We start from the raw sequence: 19,514 nt of genomic DNA on the forward strand, positions 1-19,514 counted from the left end.
GTGGGCCACCTTGGTCAAAACAAAAAGCATCTCTGAACAGAGGAGGGGACCTCAGATGCAACCTTTTTTTAATAATAACATTATCAATACCAAGACCAGGACCATCTGCACCCTCCAAAGACCCGCCACCAGAGCCGGACCCCGGTAGCGTCCACCTGAGGCTCCGTCCATGGGATCCGACAGGTCGCACTCCCTTGTTTAGCTTCACCTTTTTACATTTCAATCCAGGTCATCCCATAATAGTTGCTCTTTTGTCCCAACGAACGACACCCTCCTTAGCGTGACGACCCCCTGACGCCTGGTTTCTGCCCATCGACCACCGTTTACATAACAAGCAACCATAACGTAGACCTGTAGACCCGCCGCAGAGCCTAGCAGTTCTGACGGGACCTGCTGCCCACAGGTCACTGGACCTGAAGAAGCCTCTGGGATGAGCATCTTCAGTGAAGACGTTCAAGTCCAGCGGCCACGACAAGAAGATTTTGACAAGAGTTCACTTTGACCCGGATGACCGAGAACCTCCACAGACATCTTACTTTATTAGATATACTTTATGGATTCCCACAGGGGAAACATGGATATAAACGTAAATAGAAGAGAAAATTAGCAACAACAAGGATAAAAGTAGATAACAGGATGAAAACATCCAAACTCCAATCAGATAAGTCAGAATCGAACCAGGACCGAGTTCATCCACGGAGAAAACAATGTTCCCGGTTCCAGTGCTGCTTCTTCTGTCCCGTCGAAGTGTTGCAGAGCTCTTCTGGACGCTCCCAGGGCTGCTCAAGCTGCGACCGTCTGCTCATTGTTTTCTCACGGGTGAATATATAAAGAATATTTGCCTGCGAGGGGTTGAAAAAATCCATAAAGAAATATACCACGTTTTGGCTTCTACTTTTCCATGACGGGAAGTGATTTTATTTCCCTCTATTTGATCATCGTCACGTCGCTATACAAAGTTCTGGGAAATTTACCGTAACATTAACCTATTTAAAATTGGGTCAAATTCTGTGTCCAAAGCAATTTCCGGAGTTGTTGAGCTGGACCTCTTCAGGAGGACCAGGGGCCCACAACTGTACTCTGGGGCTCCAGAGTTGGAGATCCTTGACTGGGGGCCTAAAACCAGCGGATTGGAGGGCTCTACAAGCCCAGGTGCCACCAGAGGGCTGCCTGGAACCCATTACCGGCCTCTGGGGCCAAAGCCGAGCTTCATCTGAAGGGGTAAAGACAAGAAACAAACGGCCCCTCGGGGCCCAATTAACCTTTGGTGTCCCGGTCCACGGATTGGCCGACGAGGTCTTTTTCCCTTTCCATTGCTGACTCCACACACCTGCTGCTTCTCACCTGATCACACTCACCTGAAGGAAACCACCTGCAATCAAGGCTGGACTCGCACAGTCGCCGGCATGCTCTTCATGAGGTGAGGCTTTCCAGCGCTTGCTCTTCCTGCTCTCCTTTGCGATGGCTTGGGCCGTTTGCTCACCTGGAAGTGAACTTTTGACACGTTTCTTTCCCTCCCGTCTGGTTGTTAGCGGAGTCCACAGATATTTCAGGAATATTCTGTCGTACATGCTAGTTTTTTTTTTCCCCCCTATTTTTGGAACACTCTGACCAAAAGCCTCCCTGGTGTCAGGGTGCCAAAATCCAGATAGAGTTCTTTGAAATAAATATCAGATCAATGCTGTTTTTCTCAAGTCTTGTGACATTCGGTTCATTATTTCATTTTTCTTTTTGTATAAATGTGGATACATTTCCCAATCGCACTAAATATGTAAACTCCAGTTTGTGATTCCACATTATTTAAGGGCACAAGAATCTGACATGTTGATAGTGTTGTTTAGAGACTTGGTCCATGAGTCAGAGAGGAATGGGATGTTTATGGAAGCTGGGATGAAATAAATAAAATCAATTTCACACAAGTGCTAACAGGCTGCGGGGGGGCAAGTAATGTGGAGCTACTCATGGTGGAAAGGAAGATGACATCTGAATCAAACACCACAGGAAGAGAATTTACATTGGAAGGTGTGTTCAGAAGCAGAGGGTGAAGAGGAAAGGAAAGAGTCTGGGACTGAGAGGAGGGACTTTGAATGTCGGGACTATGACGGGAAAAGGTAGAGAGTTGGTGGACATGATGCAGAGAAGAAAGGTGGATATACTGTGTGTCCAGGAGACCAGGTGGAAAGGTTGGAAGGCTAGAAGCTTAGGAGCAGCTTTAAGTTGTACTATTATGGTACTGACAAGAAGAGAAATGGAGTAGGAGTTATCTTGAAGGAGGAGTTTGTTAGGAACGTCCTAGAGGTGAAAAGAATGTCAGATAGACTTATGAGTCTGAAACTGGAAATCAAAGGTGTGATGCTCAATGTTGTTAGTGGCTATGAACCACAGGTGGGATGTGAATCTGAAGAGAAGGAGAAGTTCTGGAATGAGTTGGATGAAGTGATACAGAATATTCCCAGAAATGAGAGAGTGGTCATTGGTGCAGACTTCAATGGACATGTTGGTGAAGGCAATAGAGGGGATGAAGAAGTGATGGGCAGATTTGGTATCCAGGATAGGAATGTCGAGGGACAGATGGTGGTAGATTTTGCAAAAAGGATGGAAATGGCTGTAGTGAACACCTTTTTCCAGAAAAAACAGGAACATAGGGTAACTTATAAGAGCGGAGGTAGGAGCACGCAGGTAGACTACATCTTGTATAGACGAGGTAACCTGAAAGAGATCAGTGACTGCAAAGTAGTTGTAGGTGAGAGTGTAGCCAGACAGCATAGGATGGTGGTTTGTAGGATGACTCTGGTGACAAGGAAGATCAGGAGGGCAGAGGTGGAAGCTTGAAAGGGAGGAATTGAGAAAGGCTCTGGGTGGTCAGGGTGAGCTTCCAGATGATTGGACAACTACAGCTAGTGTTATCAGGGAGACAGGCAGGAGAGTATTTGGTATATCTGGAAGGAAAGTAGATAAGGAGACTTGGTGGTGGAATGAGGAAGTGCAGGAGTGTAGACAGAGAAAGCGGTTAGCAAAGAAGAAGTGGGATACTGAGAGAACTGAAGAGAACAGACAAGGGTACAGGGAGATAAGGCGAAAGGTAAAGATAGAGGTAGCAAAGGCAAAACAAAGGGCGTACGATGACTTGTGTGCTCGGTCGGACAGAAAGGAGGGGGAGAATGATCTATGTATGTGAGTTTCTGACTAGATGATTCAACAGGATCATAGAGAGTTAGAAGCTGCCTGGAGTGGAGACAAAGTGTGATTGTGCCCATTTGTAAGAATAAGAGGGATGTGCAGAATTGTGGCGACTATAGAGGGATAAAGTTGATGAGCCATACAATGAAGTTATGGGAAAGAGTAGTGGAAACTAGACTGAGAGCAGAAGTCAGCATCTGTGAACAGCAGTATGGCTTCATGCCTGGGAAGAGTACTACAGATGCAGTATTTGCTTTGAAAATGCTAATAGAAAAGTACAGAGAAGGCCAGAGGGAGCCGCATTGTGTTTTTGTAGACCTAGAAAAAGCATATGACAGGGAGCCAAGAGAGGAGCTCTGGTATTGTATGAGGAAATCTGTGGTAGCAGAGACGTATGTTAGACTGGTGCAGGACATGTATGCTAGCTGTGAGACAGTGGTGGGGTGTGCTGTAGGGGTAACAGAGAAGTTCAAGGTGGAGGTGGGATCAGCTCTGAGCCTCTTCTTGTTGGCAGTGGTGATGGACAGGCTGACAGATGAGCTGTGACAGCAATCTCCATGAACCATGTGTGGAATAGAGGCGAAGAGACCGGTTCAAGCAGGTTGGAACGGGTGGAGAAAAGTGTCAGGGGTACGAAGAGATAGAAGAACTCCAGCTAGAATGAAAGGAAAGGTTGAGGAGACAGTGGTGAGACCAGAGATGATATATGGTCTAGAAACAGTTACAATGATGGAAAGACAGGAGGCAGAGCTGGAGGTTGCAGAGATGAAGATGCTGAGGTTCTCTTTGGGAGTGACCAGGATGGAGAGGATCAGGAATGAGTCTATCAGAGGGACGGCACATGGTAGATGTTTTGGAGAGAAGGTCAGAGAAGCCGGTCTGAGATGGTTGGGTCATGGACAGAGGAGGGATAGAGAATATATTGGTAGACGGATGCTGGAACTGGTGGTCCAGAGGAAGACCGAAGAGGAGATGGATGACGTGGTGAGCGAGGATATGAAGGTAGTCGGTGTGAGAGAGGAGGATCCAGAGAATAGAGTGAGATGGAGAAGGTGGACTGGCTGTGGCGACACCTGAAGGGATACATAGTGGTAAAAGACAAGGGAAAAAGGCCAGCACCTTAACTGAGAATGAAATAAAAAAAGCCCAAACTGAATTTAAACAGAGCGGAACAAGCGTGAGCCCCAAGTAAAGGACTTCACTCTAAAATCAGCAGCGAGGTGTCCATTGAGCACGCATGGCTGCTGGCACAGGACGGGAAAAACAACTTCCAGGAGCCTCAAATCCTACATGCATTGACTCCGGCGGGATTCTTTCCGACTTCCTTCCTTCAAATGCTCCATGAAATGAGTCTAACACGCCCCACTCTACTCCGCTTAGCCCCGCTTAGCCATGAAAACCCCTTCCTCATTTTAATTCCTCTGCCGCAGGACATGGAGCTGGCGGGCTCCCAAGTCGGCCCCGGAGAGGACGACCCTCCCGGCTCTCCGAGGAAGCCGGATCCGAGCGGCAGATAAGCCGCGCAGGAACCCGGCGGAGTGTCCGCCGACGTCTCCGGTCCAGAGTCCGTGCCAAGATTTCCGTGGTAAATGTGCGGCGGAGGCTTTCCTTGTATCAATATTGTTTTATCAATTGTTAATGGAGAGCGGCGAGGCGGCCATTATTCTTCTAAACGCCGCAGATCATCACTTTAAGAAGCAGCTCATGTGGAAATATCATTGCTGTGTATGAAGGATGTGCACTTTAATGGCTTTTTAATGATTCATCGCATACTTTTGTGGCTTTGAGATGATGACTTTTTTTTTTTCTCGCATCTGTATCATTTCAACAAAATGACGACAAATTAATTTGATATTGATTTGCTTGGTTTGTGTTTTTATGCAGAAAAAAAAAAAGCCTTTATTGCCATTATTTATGATTACCGTTCATCCATTCCCTCCGGCACAGACACCGACTGCATCTCAAACAAAAGTTGAATCGTAACAAATGTGTCCAACTTTTCTTTATTGATTTATGTATCCAACACTAATGCAACATATGATTAGAAAATACTGATTTTGGCACAAGAGCGACGGAAATCATGACATTTGTATTTATAGAGCTATAAAGTGATGTTTAAAAATGCACCAATTTAAAGCATGAAGAAGATGCACCAAACAGGTGCGAACAAATAAACCAAAAACAAGGAAGATAAACATAATATGGGTCAGGTTGAGGTCTTTCCATCGATGGAGTCACTTTAGAAACTGGGTTTTAAATTGATAAACCCCCAATTTTTGAATAACTAATGGGAGTAATGTTATGTTAAATATTAACTCAATAAATGCAGAGCAATGCATCACACAATGGAAATCATTGCTATCTGTCTTCCACATATAGTGAATCATATCTGTGCACGATGTGCACGATGTGCACACACCTTTATGGATGTCAGTGTCCGGCATCACGCCCATGTCATTTTATCTCGACTTACAATCACATCCACACCCACTTCAACTATGCAATAAACTTAAAAGTTATTACAACTGGAGAATGTATGAATGCTGCACGTTCATATGAGGCACGTCAGGATCCGTCATTTGTGATGCACATGTTGCATTTACTTATTTCCACCAGTTTCCTTGTATTGATTCGCAGCTAAAATCTCATTCGTTGTGGAAATGAGATTTGTTAAAATGCGTATTTCACATTCAAAGCTGGAATTTTAAAGAAGGAAAACAAGTGGCGCTACAGTTTGAACACAGCGGTGATCCAGACGAAGCCGAGACCTGAGCAAAGAACCGAAGTGTGAAAAGTAAACAAGAAGGAACAAAAAGAGGGCAGGGTCATTAAAGAATAAACAAAAAAAATAAAAAATCAGAGAAGCAACACCAAGGCGGGTAGAGAATCACTAATGGCAAGACAAGAGGTGTTGAGAAAATACAATAAAATGAGGCGCAAACCGCGGCCCGTGAGATGTAATATATAAAATAAATATATTTACCGTGTGGAAAAACCAAACCGATGGTTTTGTCGTATTTCACATTCAAATGTCTTCCATTTTTAAACTCTGCGTCTCCGAGTGATCAAAGCCGTCGCTAGTGTCTCCAGGTGTGTGTACGTTGAAATAAATTTTTATATAACAATACATTTACAGGGGAATTTAGATCCAATTTTTCAAGTGAAGAAATTCAAGTCCAGTGGCCACAACAAGAAGACTTTTTCCACTGACGTCATCATAGATACAAACTACCTCCTTGCTTTCACCTGTAAAATGAGTGCTAACTTCAGCCTGAACTAAATTGCTGTTTTACTTGTTTCCTTTCCCTTTAAGCATATTTCAGTTTTTTGTTTTTTTTTGGCTGAACAATCGCCGGCACTTAACCCTTGTTTAATGTTTTCCTGGCAGCTCCGTCTTCCTTCGCTGCGATGACCTCTTGATCCTCGCCGCCGCCGCCGCCGCATCCCAACCTGACCTGCAGGTACGGCTTCACTCTTCACTCTCTGGCTGCATTTCACCGTCCGGTAAAATATATAGAGAAAGAAGGGAATGAGCGTTGGGTCGGAGCTGGAGTTTTGTGAGGGTGTGTGTCCGGAGCAGATGTGTGATCACAGGGCGGACACACACCTGTGCGGGGAGGCGTCGCTGTCACTGACCATCTGCTGGAGGTGCTCATCACGTCCACGTCCTCCCTGTGTGTGTGTGTGTGTGTGTGTGTCTTCTGGGGAAGATGGCTGCCACAGCAGTGACGTTGATTTCTTTTTTTTTTTTCCATTTTCAAGAGCGAGAATAATTCCACGGAAAGTTTTGGCTCTGAATGGAGCGATTTCTGATTTTTCTACCGGGACATAATATCGTTGGTAATATCGTCTGTGTGTGTGTGTTTGTGTGTGAATATATTTTATAGATGATATATGTAGCATCTTTTCACCTGTCAAGATATAGCGCTGGTTTTGGTGCAAAGGGAACATTTTTTTTGGACAGAAACTTTCTTCAGGGTCAATGGTATCACTAAATTTAGCATGTGAATATGCAAATGTAACACAAGTATTTTTTCCCCCCTTTTGTGCTTTTTCATTATAAGTTAGAAAATGTGAAATGAATCCCGTGAAATGAAATCTTAAGAAAAGGAAGTCCGAATCACATGCCCTTTAAGCCAATCTCATATTTCTATACTATAATCAATACTCAATAGCAGGGGTGGGCAATTATTTTGGCATTTCTTATATCATTTTTATGCACGGGCCATCTAGGTATGCAAATTGAACAAATGACAATTGCAATTTAAAAAATTACATTTCATTTCAAGTTTAAAATAGTTAATCATCATATAAATGTACCGTCATTATTTTGTATGTAATCATCCATATGGGATAAAACATAAGGAAAAAGTAATTCAACATTGAATACTCATAATAAAAAAAATACCATAAAATAAATACTGATGCTAATGAAATAAAAGTAATAACATAACATGAAAATATTCAAACAAGAATATTGTAATATATAATACAATAAAAAAATGATAATATTAAATGGGCCGGATGTGGCTGTAAAATGCCCAGGTCTGCTGAAAAGTAATGATTGCGACTTTAAAAAAATAATGTGTATGGATGTCTGGTTTTATTTTGAAAAGTGCGGCGGCCTGGTATCTCACAGCGCTGCTCAGAGGAGCCACGCTCTAATGGATGTGTAGTTATCATCACAACTTTCCGCACGGTAAAATACTTTTGCGTTTCAGCCTCTCGGTGAATTTTTGTGAGCTAATCCGAATTGACAGCGGACCGAATTGAAAGGCGTGTTGTCTGCGACTCAAATTCCACTGACTTCACAATATTTTCGGGGCGTGGAGGAGCGGGACATTACCCAGAAGCAAGCTTGATTTTTTCATTTATACCCGCATAGATCGGATTAAATCGCAGAATGTATGACAGTTTTATTTTGGAGGACGAGCGTTTTGGAGATAATCTTAAGAAAGCGGAGACACCCCGAGGTCTGTGTTAATTCCGGAGATCGATCGGTAGTTAAAATGACCTCCGACCTTTAACGTGCACCGCCGTGAAAACGAAACGCATTTGTGCGGCCGCGACGTTAATATGAAACGTCATGTTTTTACCGCAATTTCTACATTTGCTTTTCGCATCCTTTGAGGACGTGTCACGTGTACTATTTTCGTAATTCTCCTGAAAATGTTTTAAAGGGTCACGTCGGTGCTTTTCCCATGAGTTGTTGCAGACGAGGAGCGGGTTTGTTTATTGGACAAATATCCATGAAGATTTGTGATGTTGCTCAACAGAACTAGATAAAGTGGACGGTTTTGTGTCCCGTCATGATTTTGCAGGAATAATTTCAGTTACCGTCATTTCCGGACTGTAAGACGCTACTTTTTCCTCTCGCGCTTTGAATACCGCGACTTAAACAACGATGCGGCTATTTTAAGGACTTCTTCCGGGGGCCGACGAGCTTCACGCCGCCAAAGCATTTCACCTCGACGCATCGGACTGATGAAAATCGTGAAAATTCAATTTCGACAGCGAAGAAGACGAATTTAACGGTTTCGGCGCGCAGGAGGACGCCGGCGATAGCCGTCAGCTGGAGGAGGACAAAGAGAATGGATGCATGGATGGACTTTTCCTCGTCTTCGTTATCGTTCATCTTTTTCAACGGCCGCGTTACAGAAAAAAGCATTTGTGGATGTTTTTGATTAAAAGTGTAAACACGTCCTATGACGACGTGGACACCAGCGACCTCTGGACGAGTGTGTCCTAAATATGCAAACACAGATTAGTTATGTTGATTCGGGTGCGCTCATTAGTCCGGAAGTGACGGTATTTTGGACACCTTTCGGTATTTGGATATATGGCTGGGTTTTGTAGTTTTTCTTCTTTTTTTGTCGTTTTTCTCCGTTGTCAGCTCCGCGTTCCCCCTCGGTCGTCTCCAGCTCGGCGTTCGTGTCGTCCGATCGCCCGTCTGTCGTCGTGGCGAATGCGGTTGTGTTTCCCTTCTTCGGCTTCCGTGGCTTCTGGAAACATCCGCCTCTCCTCCCCGCCCTCCGATTGTTTCCTGCCACAATGCTGCTGCTTTCAATGCTACTGAAATGTTGTTTTCCTGCGTGGGGCCTCCATCCTCTGCTCCATCCTCTTTTGATTTTCACCGAATAAATAGCACCGCCGTCTCAAAAGGGAGAAGTTTACTTTTTGATTGCTTTTATTCAATAAGCGATATCGGTCTCCGGCGGCCGGTTTATTAAGATGCAGGTATGTGAACTCAATTAGAATTCGGTTACGGTAGAAATCTGGAGATCTTAAATTTCCATACGGCCTCCTTCTATTGTCGGATGGCATTTCATCTCAAGTGGCCCGTCAACCGGAGATCGAAAGTATAATTTTCCACATGGCCTATGTTTATTAACGGCCAATCCTTCTTAGACGGCGCCGAAACGTCACCCGACGGCGCGCGGGCGGTTTTTCATCAAAAAACTCAATATATATTCAGTGGCGATGACTGAGTGAATGTTTGCGCTCAGAAAACAGACAAACACAGAAGAAGTGTTTTGACCGAAACCCATTATTTCCCTCCCACTCGCCGATCCGATAAAACGACGACGCCTTGATGACTCATCGCTTTCTGTTTTCCCACATCCGGCTTTAATTTTGCGCCGCGGAAAAATACTAAACCATAAACAGACAGGTCGTGTCTTTACCGTGTTTTTTTTTTTTTTTTTTTTTCACGCCGCAGTGCGACACTCACGACTCCCGTCCTCTCGCAGGGCCGATGAATCCGGAGCCGGTCCTCCCTCTCCGTCCCATCGCTCGTGCGTCGCACGTGGATTTCAATCACTTCTGGCGTTTCACTCTTGACCCGGGAGACGGAACCCCTTTGGTTGGTACCGAAAAGAAAAAGTGCCCGGAACAGGACGCCGCACCCGTTTCCTTTTTGTGCGTCTGACAACGAGATGTGTAGCCGTCGCCGAAGGTGGATAGCGAGTGAGTTGTGCGACGGCGCCGGCGGGGATGAAGATTAATGACACCGTCAGGCTCGTGTCTCCTGTTTAATAATGCTTATTCATCACTGTCGCCGCGCAACCGGCGGCGAAAAAATGAACTAAACACGCATAATTCGACAAACATGGCGCTACAGGATGTACTTTTTCTCTCTTAATATTTCCCGAACGCACGCCGGCGGACGGAGAGGCGGCGGATGCGTGAGGCGCGTCGCCTCCTGGACGTGGATTTGCATCCGGTTTGAGAAAACGGCCTTATTTCAGGGAGGAGCGTGAAGATGTTTGGTGCGAAAGCGAGGCTGGAGTCGTGTCCGTTCGGAGCAGATGAAAGAACAAACGAAATGAGGGAAAAATAAGGGACCTCTGGCCTTCGGCTGCTGCGCCGACGGAAGCCATTTCTTCAGTTCCTTTTCCCCGTGTGTGTGTGTGTGTGTGTGTGTGTGTGTGTGTGTGTTTTGCGTCAATGTTGCTCCCTTTCTCTGGTAGCCTCCGCTCCCCTTACACTGGCGTTTCTTCTCCCTTAATGGAAAATAAAGAGCGGAGAGTGTCCAAGATTGGAGGCTTCAAATGAAAAATATGGAGGGGTGACCCGGGGGCCGCGGCCCTCCCGTCCCGCTCCAGAAACCTCCAATCACGCCGGCTCCTCGGCCGGAGCCGATGTCCAGCTGCTCCGAACAGATGAGATTCCGGGGACGCGGGGAATTCATGCCTTTTTATTATCAGACCGATTCCCCGTATTTCCCCCGATATACAGACGGACACACAAGCGCTTCGATATGAAGGTTGTTCGTGTTTTGCCTTTTTCCGCGGTTTCCCCCCCGATGTCTCGTCTCCCTGAACGGCTTTTTGATGCTTTGTTTGCCGGCGGAGGAGAGGCTGTGGGCGGAGCTGCTGGGATTGTTGTTGGCGGTGAGGTGCGGTCAGGGGAGGCAGGGGAGGCCGTGCCTCACTTGGAGAGAAAAAAAATGTCAAATGAGAAAAAGAATGAAATTGTTGGATTCATCGGTGATTTGCATTCTAAAGGTATTTTGGATTGAACGTCACCAGTTTTAGATTTTTTTTTTTTTTTATCAAAATGGCTGGATTTTCGCATTTTCTGTTCAAATAGAAGAGGCAGCGGGCTGTTGAGCCTCAGTGACGGCTAGCTGCCGGCGTGCTCTGCGCTAACACCGCGTCGCCGTCTCTCTGTATGTCGCTATTAAATCTATCAACACTTTTGCCAGATGAGCTACATTCCTGACAGCCAGCGTTTGTTTGTCAACAGCTGTGAATCCTAGTTTCTTGTGCTGAGCGATCATTAAACGGCTGCAAGGAGCCACTAGGTGAGGCACGCAGGTCTCCTGCCTCATGGCAGCGGGTGCCTCACCAGCCATGAACCTCAGCGCACGTCACTGGTTGTTGCACGGTGAAATTCATGGACCGTTAATGGCGACATTTTTAAAGGATGGCAGGTTGTGACCTTTGGTGTTGGATTTGAAAAAGCCTTTGCTGTTTGAGCTCATTTTTTAGATTAGGATCAAACTGAGGAAAAACTTGGATTTTCTTCTTTTTTTCCCCCTCAAAACCCAAAGGTTGATCCAAATGTTTAGATTTTTTAAATTTTATTTCTAGAAAAAAATATAAATAAAGGTATTATTTTTCATGTACAAAATGATAAATATCATAAATATTTAGTTATATGTATTTACATTAGCGTGTTCAATTTTTCAAGTTTCTCAGATTGAACATTTGTTTTCATTTGTTTTCCTGGAATTGTTTCATTTTAATTTTTTTAGATTATTCTCGCCATATCTGCTTTAATTTTGGTCCCTCTTTTTCTCCCATTTGTTGATTTGTAAAAAAAAAAAAAAAAAAAAGCCCATGTACATATACTTTTTGTAAATGCTCCACCTGCTTCAAATGGTCATTTAGTTAGTTTACACCTGTAGTCCGCCGGCGGGCTGAGCAAAGATTCATTTGTTGTTTCAAAAACCAGGCGGCAGATCAGATGCAATTGTTGTGTTGCTTTTGTGAGCGGCTCCTCCATTCAAAGCTCCTCTGCAGCCTCGCCGCCGGCCGCTGAGACGCCCCTTTGTTCCTAATCTTCAGCTTATGCGGGATTTCTGTACGAGAAACAAAAATGTCATCTTGTCAGGAAATAAATGAAAAAAATAATAAATCGATCCTAAGAAGACGATGATGAGGGTCTCCGGTTGCCGTGGCAGGTTCTCCCCCTCCATATTAATTAATACGATCATCTCTGCCTGATCGCATTATCATTTGTTTCCTCGCTGCCTCTGAACGTCCAACCTCTTGTTTTCCTTCCACGCTTCCCTCCGAACGCCGCCGCCTCCCGAACCGAACCGTCATTGTGCACGTTTGGCCGGTCGTCGCCGGGCGGACGGGCCGAGAGGGTCTGCGAGCTCCACGCGTCCGGCTTATCTCGCTCTGCAGAGGCCCAATGAAACAAAAGACTAAATAAGTGATTTGGCCGGAGAGGGACGGCGGCAAGCGATTCTCCCACCGGCGCACGAGCTGGTCCGCAAGGTGTTTTTAAACCGCGTGATTCGCTTCAGATTCTGCAGATTCTAAGTGGGTGGCAGGGGTCAACATACAGAAATAGTGCCGCTCGTTCGATTCAGCCCGAAGTTGTGTTGTCAGGTTACAGCCAGACAAAATAGTGACGCACTGGAAATGCGATTATTCAGACTTATTTGAGGCGGCGGCACGTGAAGCGCTAAATACTGCGCGCAAGTCACAACATGTCTAAGTTTTAACTGAGCCGTTGAAAACAATCCTTCCTGTGCCGATTCAACAAAGATGTGCAAAATTAATTTCTCAAAACTTGTGGATTGGGTGGAACAAACCCCTTTATGGTGCTCGTCACAAAAACAAGATTATTTGGATAAAAAGTTAATACTAAAAAATTGTAACTTTCACTTTTTATTCACTTTCACAATTTTTGTTTCAATTTTATTCATTATGGTTAGTTTTTTTTTTTTTTTTTTTAATGCAAATTTAATTGAGTCCATCCTCATATCATGGCTTTATTTCAAACCTTTGACATTTATTTTCTTTTATTTAATTTTGTCTTTTTTAAAAAAAAAAACTAGAGGACCGAATCTCAAATTTTTTGGCATTTATTTTCTTTTGTTGTTTAATTTAGCCTTTTTAAAAAAAAAAAAAAAAAAAAAACAGACAAAAAAAAACAACAAGATGATTCATGTGCATCTCAATACTATGGCTTTATTTCAATATTTTTGTCTCAAATAGAAAAACACATGTAGAAAGTATACAAAATTGGAAAAAAGGGCAATTTGTTTTTTTTGTTTTTTTTTAAGAATTTCAATTTTGGCGGTTTCACTTCCACCACACATTTCTCTTTATTTTTGGGCTCAGAATTTACTTTTAATGTTTCCGCGGGGAGGGAATCTCCGACGGCGTCGAGGGTGGTCCCCGAGTTTAATGCGAATTTCCTCCCTGAATTAACTTCAGCTGTCGACAGACTCCTCGCTTTGACCCCGTTCACGTCTGGTTTGAATCCGGGGGCACAAAGACAGTTTGTGTGTTTGCAGCGTTCATTCGCTGCCTCGTTCAGCTGTTTGCTGTCAGGCGACGTCATCGCGTCTGCAGAGATTCCTCGGTGTTAAGTGGCTGCTGGGACGTGCTATGAATAGAGGCGTCCCAGGCAGATGTTGCACCGGACGCCTCGCTTCTGATTCAGAGGTCGGCACATTTCGCCGGTGTTCCCGGTAACAAGGTATTTTTAAAATGTTTTTGGGACAGACTATTTGGGAAAAAAAAATCCATGAGAAAAAAGTGTGTATATATATATATATATATATATATGAAAAATAATAATGTTATAATATATGATTTAATTTTAATTAATACAATTTAATGTGAAAAAATGTAATAATATCAATTAATATACATCCATAATTCTGATATACATATATATGGAGAGAGAGAAAGAGCATTTATTCTTATAAAATTATCATTATTATTTGTAATACATATTAATATATTTTCTTTTTTTTTTTTAATTTTGCCTCAGCTGATGAGAAAAATATTAATGAGAATAATATTCACATTGCAATTTTTTTTTTTTTTTTTTTTTTTTTAGTTTTACTGTTTTGTTGAACAAATGTCTTCATCAGCCAATAGAAAGCGGGACGTCTCATCGGTAATATCATAATATTGCATCTTCAAGCGGTCCAGAGAAAGGAGCTGGAGGGACAGAAGGGAAAAAGACCACACAGATATTCACACACTAACAGTTTGAAAAAGAGAAATCATATGGAAATACTTGACATTTAACTTAATGCTGGCTCGAGCCGCTGCCACCCACCTGTATCAGGGGAAAGGCGGGTTAATGACGCTTTACCGTCCAGAAGAAAGAGCAGCAAACCTGATTCAAAGATGCATGAATCCCTTTGTTTACGTGCGTCGTGTTATCGGCACGGAAACACACTCGTATTTATTTGTGAAAGTAACTGCGAGCCTTGTTGTTTTCCCGTGGACCGTCCATGTGTGTGAGTAAGGAAGCTGCTGTTGGCCAGAGTCTTTATAAATGTGACTTCAAATTAATTGTTCAGAATCCGATGAAGCGGCAAAATATGTGTATAATAAATTTTTATTCATTTCTTGATGTCCGCTTGTCTGTGGCAACAAGATCAAAATGGAAATAATGATCCAGAGATTGATATTTTTCCATTCTGTTGTCTATTTTCATCCTTGTTATTCATTTTGCCGTCTATTTTTTTCTCTTCGTGGATGTCTCGAGCTATCATTTATATTTATACTCTTATAGTTGGGCTTCTGTGACAAGAGAATTCCCCCTATGGGGATCAATAAAGTATATTTGGTCTTATTAAATGATGAATGCCCAGTGGGTGTTTGTTCAGACGCCCAGGTTTTTATCCAAAGATCCCCAAACTTTGGGGATCAAATACAAATGCGGCGAGTTTGATGCAACAGCCAATAGAAACACAGCTGACGTGTCAAGAGATGAAATGCTACGGTTAATTTTCACATTTCACTGAGAAATAGTATTTCTACAACATTTATCAACCGAACCGGAGAAGCGGTGAACCTGAAGAAGGTCATTCGGCGCTTCGCGAGATTAACGTCCTAAAAGTCACGGACATATTTTCTCAAATTGCTTCGCATTGTCGGAATATTGGAAATTGAAATAATGAGGACGCGATACGGAATGAGGGACGCTGATGCAACTGTAAGAAATGAATGTAAATAAATCGTGTGTATTGCATGGGGTTCGTGTTACCGTATTCATGTTCGCGTCCGGCAAGTTGCATGAAGACGCGGTCGGGTCGTGTGAAGTCGCCGCTCTAACACGGAAGTCCAGCCCCCTCCTAAGAATAATCTCAATTAATTATAAATTGTTTCATGGCACGCGGCGCTCCCTTTCTTTCGCAGCTGAATCAAACCGCCACCTCCTTTTATTTTACTGGTTTCGAGCCTCGGAGCAGAGTTTTTACAATCTCCATACATTAGCACGTCTCGCGGCGGCTCGTAATTAGCACATGGGCTTTTATTCCTTTTTTCATATGCATGTATGGAAATCACGCAGTATCTCTTTACACACAAGATGATTTATACCTTTTTTTCCCCCTTTTTTTCTTTCTTTTTTTTCTTTCTTTCGACAAGCCTGCGGTCGTGCCGGTTCTGCACCGGGACTTTCTGCTGGCTCCACCAGCAGGAACAAGCGGGCGTCCTGCAGGCGGACGTGATCGCAAACAAAAAAAGGCTAATTCCGTTGTTTTCCTCCTGCGTTGGATTCGGACGATAAGATTTAACGATAAGACGATAAGATTGAAGCTGAAATGAGTGTATTAGTGAACATTCAGGAGCCGCAAGTCAGCTGCGGCGAGTGTGTTTGACATCTGCGCAGTGCGAGTCAATGTGGAAATGCTCCTTTTAGTTTTTTATTCCCTTTTTTCACACACACACACACACACACACACACACACACACACACGCTTGCAACGTGCACGCATGAACACACATCGAGAGAGAAAGACTCATGTCGAATTGAGGAGATACTTTTATTTGCCAAGAAGGGCATTCCACGCGGTAAAAGAGTTGAACGGACTTCAAATGTGTTTTTAAATACAGGCTGCGCCGCAGTCGGCTATTTAAGACCTCCTCTCTCCCGCGTCTCGCTTAATAAATAAAGCTGCCGAGCGCCGAGGGATTTGCGGAGCCTCGTACGTTTTCATCTGGCCGCCGTCACGTGCGCGCGCACTTTGGTTTTTCTTCTCTTAACCTACATCTGAGAAGCGACTGCACTACACGAGTCATGTGGATAAGTGTTACATGACGGCGGAGAGGTTTTATTTGGATTTATTTAAAGCGCCGGCTGGTCCGTTTCAAGAACAACTTTTGAGGGCGATTTCATCTGATAGTGTCTGATTAAATGTGAAATTCTTCAAAGTAGATGTTTTGTAAGTGCGAACGGTAAATATGCTTGGCTTGTGCGTGAAAAGAAGAGCGAGCAGAGCCTCGTTGTTACTTTTCTGGAGAACTTTTTGGAAAACGAAGCAGTGTTTTTTTCGCCAGGAGAGCCGGATCCGGGCAAAATAAGAAACGTTACGGTAACCGTGACAACGGGAGACGAAACACCTTCTGACTGTCCAACGCATGTATGCGATGTATGCAAATATGCAACAGCGCCATTGTCTTCTATTACAACAACACAAAATGGTAATAACCCCGATTTATACACACCAATACTCATGTACATGCACTATGTTACGTATAGTTAAACACTTAACTTTTTAATGAATAATTTAAATTCAAATTAACTAAATAATACATTTATTTATTTATTTATTTCTATCTTTACCATTTTATTTTTATTATTCGTTATTTTATTCTATATAGAGTATAGAGTTCTGTTCTGTTCTTCTCCATGTTATTCTGTTATTCTGATTCTGACGACGATCCGAGGGAGATGTTGTGAATCCTTCTAGAAGGTGCGGTCCAGACCCGCGGCGTCGGACCAATAAAATGGAAGCAGACTCGCCGTGGGGCTGTTTTTCCAAAAGATGAGTGGAAAATCATTTGTTCTGATACGATAAAACAACAGAATTATGATCGTCACTGAAAAACAGACCGCTTCGGGCGACGTGTTTTCGTCTCAGATACTCTAAACCTCGTCAAGTACTGAAGCTTGAAGGTTGAACTTCTTCAGAAAGAATTTTTGATACTTGAGGCGGGATTGATGTGAGGCTGAGCATCTTCACATCGATTTTCTTTTTTTTTTTCCCCTGGATGGAACTTTTTTCCGTCCCGCCACAGTTTTGTGGAATAGACGGTAATTCGGACGCGTTCCCGACGACAGCCTCTGCTTTGCACAGGTGCAAGTAAAAGCTCTTTGCGCGAAAAATGTCACCGTTTTTCTCTCGGCTCCTTCCTGTCCGCAATCACCGTTTGGAATAATGTGTTGTTCTTTTATCGTGGCATCACCGGGACATACAATGACAACAGCTGAAGTGTGTGTGTGTGTGTGTGTGTGTGTGTGTGTGCTCGCAGCACTTTAGCTGTCCGGTACAGACGCTCACCTGGACACACAATTGCTGCCTGCGAGTGATGGAAAGACTAATTCCAGACTTGGTGACATCAGTGCACGTATTCATTCAATTCCGTGTCGAACCAAGTCGCCACTTTGTGGATTCGATTTCTTCCGGGTCGGGAAAATCCATTTAAAAGCATCCGTGTATCGCCCGGAATGTCCGTCTTTATCATTCACCGCTTATTTAATCTCATTTGCTTAAGTGGTTTCCGCGATGATTTGGAGGAAATGTCTCAAATATTCCAAATGACAAAAAAAGCCAACTACAAATTTAATAGAAAAGAAAATTGCATTCAACGTATTTGAAATGTAATAACCGAGGGTCACTGATGCCTGCTTCCTTTTCAAGGTTTGGATTCGAAAACTTTTACAGAATTTAATTTAGAATCTCAACGACGGAAAAAACACTTTCTCGATCGGGTATTTACTTAGATCGCCGGCTTCGACGAATTGTTCCAAAAAGCAGAGGTTTGTTGAATTGAGAGTCCAAAAATATGAAGATATTGCTTAAAAAAAAAAAAAAAAAAAGGTTGATTTATTTTGAGAGGGACTTATTTTGACAATTTCGTCTGGCGCTCAGTTTGGAGCCGGTATGGATTTTTCCCCTCCGGTTCCCGGCCGGATCGGCCGATGCGGCGGCATCATTAAAAAGAAGTCCAGCAGAGCATGAAACGCTCTGAATAAAACGCGCCGCTTCGTACGACCCTCCGCAGGCCAGGAGGCCGGACGCTTCGGAAGAGAAAAGGTGAACGGTCGTCGGCGGCGTCGGCCGTGAATACGAAACCTTCGCCGCGTTTCCTCGTCCTTTCCCTTCGGTGTTTCCGCGGCGGACGTGAACAAACGAGGCTATTTTGTTCTCCGGTTTCACCTTTTTGGCTCATTTGGTTTTCGCGGCCGATCGGCCGAATGATGAAGCCCTTCGTTTCTTCCGACACTTGCGGCCTGAAGGCCCACGCTTACGCTAATGGGTTATAACCCACGCAAACAAAAGCAAAATAAACAAAAACGAAAGCTGGAAGTTGTAAGACAGAGGATATTGCTGTTCTTGATGTTCTAATATCGTCCAGGACCAGGGATCTGGAAGGTGTGATGCAGGTTTGTCCGGGGAGACGCCGTGAATACAAATGGAAAGAATATTCTATTATTTACCACATGTTGCTTCCGTATTCATTGGAAGGACGAGCGCAAAAGCCGATACGCCGGCTTTGGAGTAAAACCACGCGCTCTTCTCGCCATCCCAGAAACGAGTACAAAAAGTCATTTTTAATTATGAATACGAGAGATGAGACGCGCTTTAATGATTCCAAGCTTGGGAAAAGGTTTCGCGACAGCAGCCGCAAGAAAGACAAGCTAAAAATACACATAAAAAAATAAAATTAACTCTGAAGTGTAAAAGTATAAAGAATAATCTAAAAATTGTAAAATTATATTGACATTATCTTTCACCTGGTACTTAAAACCTTGAGACACTTTAAAGCCTTGACTTGTTACTTGGACACTTTATAGTTTTATTAGTATGTCTTATTCTCCCCCCTTTTTTATACTGTTTATACAATTTACTGCTATTATTGTTATGTTTTCCTTGAAACTCTGGCACAACAATTTTCTTCTGGATAAATAAAGTTATTCTTATTCTAAAAAAAAAAGTCTCGTATGTACCGATATACAAGAATAAATGATGATGAGCAGAGTGGCCATATGAAGTAGCGCAGCCATTGATTAGTCGTACATATAATTTTTATTTCTTGTATCATAAAGACTTGAAACACGGCTTG

Source organism: Fistularia commersonii, chromosome 10 (genome assembly GCF_037954325.1).
Source record: "Fistularia commersonii isolate RoL2024-O1a breed Wild chromosome 10, RoL_Fcom_v1.0, whole genome shotgun sequence".
Classification (NCBI taxonomy): Eukaryota; Metazoa; Chordata; class Actinopteri; order Syngnathiformes; family Fistulariidae; genus Fistularia; species Fistularia commersonii.